Source organism: Triticum dicoccoides, chromosome 2B (genome assembly GCF_002162155.2).
Source record: "Triticum dicoccoides isolate Atlit2015 ecotype Zavitan chromosome 2B, WEW_v2.0, whole genome shotgun sequence".
NCBI lineage: Eukaryota > Viridiplantae > Streptophyta > Magnoliopsida > Poales > Poaceae > Triticum > Triticum dicoccoides.
Window position 1 is genome coordinate 64263925 of NC_041383.1, and position 6192 is coordinate 64270116.

Genomic DNA, 6192 nt, shown 5'->3' on the forward strand with positions numbered 1-6192 from the left:
TCACGTCCGTAAATTTTCCATTTGAACTTGTATGCATTCAAAAGTGAAGTGATGAAAGGATTCTGTTTGAATTATCCTTTACACTTTTGTGCTTATGGGAAAGCCTCGTCGATGATGGTTTTGATGGCGCCAGTGTGCAAGTTTGTTACGACCGAATCCGCAGCCTTAGTCACCGTCGGGGCGTCTCTCTTGTCCTTGCAAAAGAAACAAATAGAAGAACGAAAGAAAAAGAAAAATAATAGTATAATCCTTGTCCTATAAAAGATAAACAAATAGAAAAAGGAATGAAAAATAAACAAATGTGTGACACTCCAAAATTTTTGTGGTTTTTGTTCTCAGCAAGAGCCTTGCTTGGTTTAAAGAAGGTCATTTAAATCCTTCTTAAAAACCTCTCTTCTGAGTTTTCCCTCTAAAAATCTTTTCTTGGATTTAGTTTCTTCTAAAAAGAACACCTTTTTGGTTTTGGGCTTTTCTTTGGTTTCTATCCCTTCCTGTTTTTACCATACCTCTTATGGTAAAATTCTCCCAAAACCCCTCCTTCCACTTTGGGATAACCCAAACATGCTGTCCCAACTAGTTAAATCCATTTTTGGATTTTATCTCATTTATTTCTTTTTCCAAAACAATTTTGTCCTTTATTTTGAGCCTAGGTAATTTGCAAAGCAAGTACCTTAATGCCTTTGAACTTTGGTCTCAAATCAACTCCTCTGGATAGTCCTTAGCACCCACAACCTAGAACCATCAAGATCCACTCTTCTTCTTTTCAAAATTTTGAAAATTCACCCTCTGCAAGTTTGGACCAGATTTGTAAAATTTGGTGAAATTCATATCTCCACTTCTCCAAAAATTCCACCAAAATTCAGGCAACCCCCAGTTGCAATGAGAGACCACTCCACCAAAAACCAGCTCAAGGAAAAATCCCTACATGCCAAAATCATTCTGTCGAACACCTGGCCTGCACTGTTACTGTACATCTTCAGAAAATTCAGTAATTGCAGTGTCGTTTCTTCGTCAGAGTTCAGTCACGCATCGACCGTGCGCCTGGCGCGTTGCGCACGACTCCACCTCCCTGTCCGGAGCACCACACGCGCTCTTGTCTCGTTCCTGGCATCGGTGGCGCCCTGGCCCGCCTGCGCCGGCGTGTTTCGCGGCGGCAGAACCCCGCGGCGGCCGACAGGGGGGCACCCTGCGGCATAACGCTGTTCGGCACCGCCCAAATCATCTGAGAGCTCCGCGTGGCCATCTCCCTTGCTAGCGCACGCATGCAGCACCGTCGTGGTGGCCTGGCACGCACAAGGTGTGCTCTCTGCCGCCGATGTGCCGTACGGCCGTTCTGTCGGGGACAGGCCGTAACCACCCTTGCCATGGTTGGTTAGGCACTGGGGTGGAACCAGTGATCCGTCTAGAGGATGCTCAAGCCCTTAAAACAGCCGTCCAGCCACAGCGCCGCCGTAATCGCTCGCCGGACTTATCCCGTTCACGGCAACCGCCTCGGGCCGGCTATAAATAGCGCCTCCGAGCTCGCTCTCACCCCAGCACAACTCCACCACCTCACTAGACCCCGCCCAGCCACTGGAAGAGTCTTGAGAGGCCCTTCTTCCTCCACTCCGGCCACCTCCGTCCGCCTCGGGCTCCGGCAGCGTTCTCTCCGGTGAGAACTCCTCCACTGCCCTAGACTTTCCCGTAGTCTCATGGCACCTCTAGGAGACTAACCCCCACTCCAATTTGACCCCCGCAGCTCTCTCCGGCGAGGTCCACGACTACCAGAACCACCGTCCGCCAGAGCAAGGGCCGCCGTCGACACAGTGCTCGCCGGCGACCACCACCAGTACCCACCAACGCGAAAGGACGTACCACCCGATCCCCTTGCCTCGCCGTGGATCACCGTCGGCGACCACCGCAGCTCTCGGGTGCCGTCGAGCCCCGTCTCCCTCGTTTGAATATTCAAACCTGACGGTGGGACCCGCCTGTCAGTATCTCATTCTTTTCTTTTAAACGAATCATTTTCTGGACTTTTCTGCAGAACCCCCTGGGAGTTTTCTGTTTCATTACAGAAAGGTCCCTGGATCAAAACCCTTATAACTTTTAAACAGAAAAGGATTTTTGTGTGATTCTTTTTCTGTTCTCCTTAAAATTTTGTCTAATTTTTTATCAGGTTTATTTGAAAATTATTTGGATTACTTTTTGTGCACCTCGCGGTATTTATGTTACGTGCGTATTTTCTTATACCGTAGATACCGGAGGAGGTGACGGAGCCTCGAACTTCACCCAGTTAGACTCCGACTACTCCGAACCAGGCAAGCATGTTTGAACTCTTGATATGATGAGTGTTTGTTGCATGTTTGCATTTTTGAGTTTCATGGCATGTTTATGAACATTTCTTGAATGTTATACTTCATGCACAGAAGTGGAAAGTAAGTTTCGGAAAGCCATATGTTGTTGGATACATATTTGCATGGCCATGTGATGGCATGAGGATGGGTAAGATGGCAGTGTTGTGGCTTGCCAGTCTTATGCCAGTCTATTTGACTTCAGTGTCAACGTGAATCAAATCACATTCCCATTCATTTCCTTCCTGTACTGCCACATGTTTTCCGCAGGGAATATGGCTTAGTAAGTTGCAAACCATTTTCCTCATACACACCAAGCAGAGAGGCCGGGATGAGGGTTCCATGGCCCTGGATTAAAGCCCGTCATCCTGTCAGGACCCCGACTCAATGCCACATCGATCTAGCATGTAACACCTCATATCACTTTGCGGCCTCACGCATGGTATTCCCACGGGTGTCGCCTTACCTTTGCCCGGGACCGTTTGCGCCTTTTGGCACACGTATATGACAGTGTCGCTAGCATCCATATGATAAGGAGCCCGGGCTGACATGGCTAGTCGTAAACCCAAAGTGGCACAGACTTACAGGGACAGGCATCCATGACCCAGCATCGAACGTGTCGGTCATCAGCGAGTGAATCCAGGCTGTAGCACTGGGCTAGCATGACTCCGGTGAACCGGGCTGTAGCGGGCTAACAGGACTCCGATATTCATCGCGTGACATTTCCCCGAAGGGACAGACACAGGAACGAAGAAGGACACATGCCGGCCAGCCTAAGTGTTCCGGAGCAGTAGCAAGCTACCATGGCTCAGTGAAAGACTAGGAGACATTTCCCGGTAAGAGAGGCTACTAAGGATAAACAACTAGATGGTCAGATCCCACACATACCGAGCATTTCAATAGCATACACACAATATGCTCGATATGTGCAATACAACATGGCATCACAAAATGACTCTACGACTCAAGTATTTATTCAATAGGCTCCGAGGAGCGAGATATTACAAACATGGGTCTCATGACCCAATACTCAGAGCATACAAGTCAAAGCACAAGCGGAAGCTATCATGTCTGGGTACAGACATCTATAAATGAAAAGGGCTGAGAAGCCTGACTATCTACCAGATCCTGCCGGGGCACAAGATCGTAGCTGAGGTATCAAGCTAAACGTCGAAGTCCACGCGGAACTACTAGTGAGACTGAAGTCTCTCTGCAAAACATAAAATAGGCAAACGTGAGTACAAATGTACCCAGCAAGACTTACATCAGATCTATCTACATATGCATCATTATCAAAAGGGGGTGGAGGGGTTTGACTGCAGCAAGCCAGCTTTGACTCGGTGGCTATCCTGAACTACGACTGCAAGTAACTCTTTTGAAATGGCGCACACGAGTCCACATATTCACCATATCAATACACCACTATGGATCCACTCTCGTTCCCCTACGAGAACGCCATCCATAGCACTCACGCTTATATTGCGTATTTTAGAGTATCCACTTTCACTTGTCTATGAACTGATATAAGCAACCCAGAAGTCCTTTTTCCGCGGACACGACTATTCGAATAGATGATATTAACCCTGCAGGGGTGTACTTCTTCACACACGCTCTCACCACTTACCGCCATTTACACGACATGTACTCGGCAACCTTCAAGCGGAAGCCCAGCGTGGGTGTCGGCCACGGCCTACCTAAACACTCAAGTCTCTAGTCCAGGTTTATCGCCTATTCGGGTTCCATCCATGAGGAGATCCGGCCGGAGTTTCGCTCACAGCCCCAAACGATGTGAACAGGGTTCCCGAGACACCAAACGGGCGCCCGGTACACCGTGCCACGTGCCTACCGCATCACAGCCCACCCCTACGGTCAGCGCTGCGCACGGCCTCCAGCATACTACAAACACCAGAAACTACTTGCAACTCCTGGACAGAGGACAAGGGTGATCAAGAAGCCGAGAGGGTCCATTGGTTTCGGGCCTAATGCGTGGTAGTAGCTGAATCATGGATCACAAACACAGAACTCAGTTCCTGAGGACGACTGCAATGAGACAACCCACCATGTACTCCTACATGGCCTCTCACCGCTACCTTTACCAAATCGTGTTCACACACTTAGCTCACACACAGTAGGACATGTTCACACGCCTCTGATTCATCCCCGATGAATCAGACCTGACTCAACTCTAAGCAGTAGCAGGCATGACAACAAACATAAATGAGTAGGCACATCAGGGCTCAAACAACTCCTACTCATGCTAGTGGGTTTCATCTATTTACTGTGGCAATGACAGGTCATGCAAAGGATAAAGGGGTTCAGCTACCGCAGCAAGTAACAATTGAATCGTTGTTGTCCTAATGCAGTAAAAGAGAGCAGGAGCGAGAGAGTGGGATTGTATCGGAATGAACAAGGGGGTTTTGCTTGCCTGGCACTTCTGAAGATAACATTGAGTCTTCATCAGTGTCAACGATCACATCATCGGTATCACGTCTATCGAGAGGGGACAAATACCGGCAACACAGAAAGGAACACAATCAATGCAATGCACAATATGATGCATGCTCATGACATGGCAATATGAATGTGTTTTGAGCTAATGCAACTAGCAACAGATTAAATGAAGTTGGTTTGAATATAAGATTCAAATTTAAACCCCATATGTGATTATTCAAATGCCATTTAATTGATTTGTGCTAAACAGCAGCTATAAGTTGTTCTAACATGCATGAAAATGGTACAGATGGATTCCTTGAATTTTTCTGATAATTTTTCATATATAATTTATTTAATTTGGAGTTACGTTTAATTTTCTATGATTTTTAGAAGTTTTAGGTATTTTCTGGAATTTCCTGAATATTTAGAATTAAAATAATTCCAGAAAATGAATTATGGCGTCAGCATGGCCTCACCCTGACGTCATCAGGTCAACAGGGGGGTCCAGGTCAAACCTGACGTGTGGGATCCACACGTCAGTGACACGGGTTAAACCGGGGGGTTTAGTTTAGCTTAATTAAAGATTAGGGCACTAGGGCCCACATGTCAGTGTCAGCAGGGGGTAATTAAATTAAAATAAACTAAACTATTTGACAGGGGGGCTGGCCCCACCTGTCATCGACCCAGGGGGGGTCAAACCCCTGGTCAACAGGGACTAACCCGCCGGCGGTGAGTCGCCGGCGAGGCCGAGGCGGCGGAGGCCTTCGGGTTTCGTGCTCCGGCGACCAAACGGACGGAGGAGGGGCTCTACGAATAGCTGGAAGAGCGCCGCGTCTTCCTGTGGAGTCGGTTGGGGTCGGGGCGGCCGGAATCGGCGCCGGCGACGAGCTAGGTAGCCGCCGGAGTTCGGGTGAGCTCGGAGTCGGCGTTAGGGAGCACAGCAGAGGGTGCGGATGGGTGCTATGGCCTCCTGGGGGTGCACTGAGCACGGCTGCGTGCTCGGTTGCAGTTCTAGGCAACCGTGGCTACGGCGGCGACATGGCCGGCGGCGAAGAGCTCTCGGCTCCGGTGGTTGATGCGGCTAGGGGGCGAATTAGGCAACGAGGCATGGGGGAAACGATGCAGCGGCTCACCGCGGTTCTTCTGGTGCTGCTGGCGAGGCAGGGGAGGCACGGGGTCCGGCGAATTGACGGCGGGGATCACCGGCACCCGAGGTCGGAAACGGCGGCGTTGGAGATGCAGCAGAGCTTCTGGCGCCGCGTGAGTCGACGGGGAGGTCGAGGGAGGCACTGCGGAGCTCAGGAGCACGTCGGGGAGGAGAGGGGGTGGCGGTGGCCATGCGTACGGCGACGATGACGGCGAGCTCCGCTCGGTGGTGTGCGCGAGAGGGAAGCAGAGGAGGGAATGGGGTCCAGGGGGAGAGAGGAGA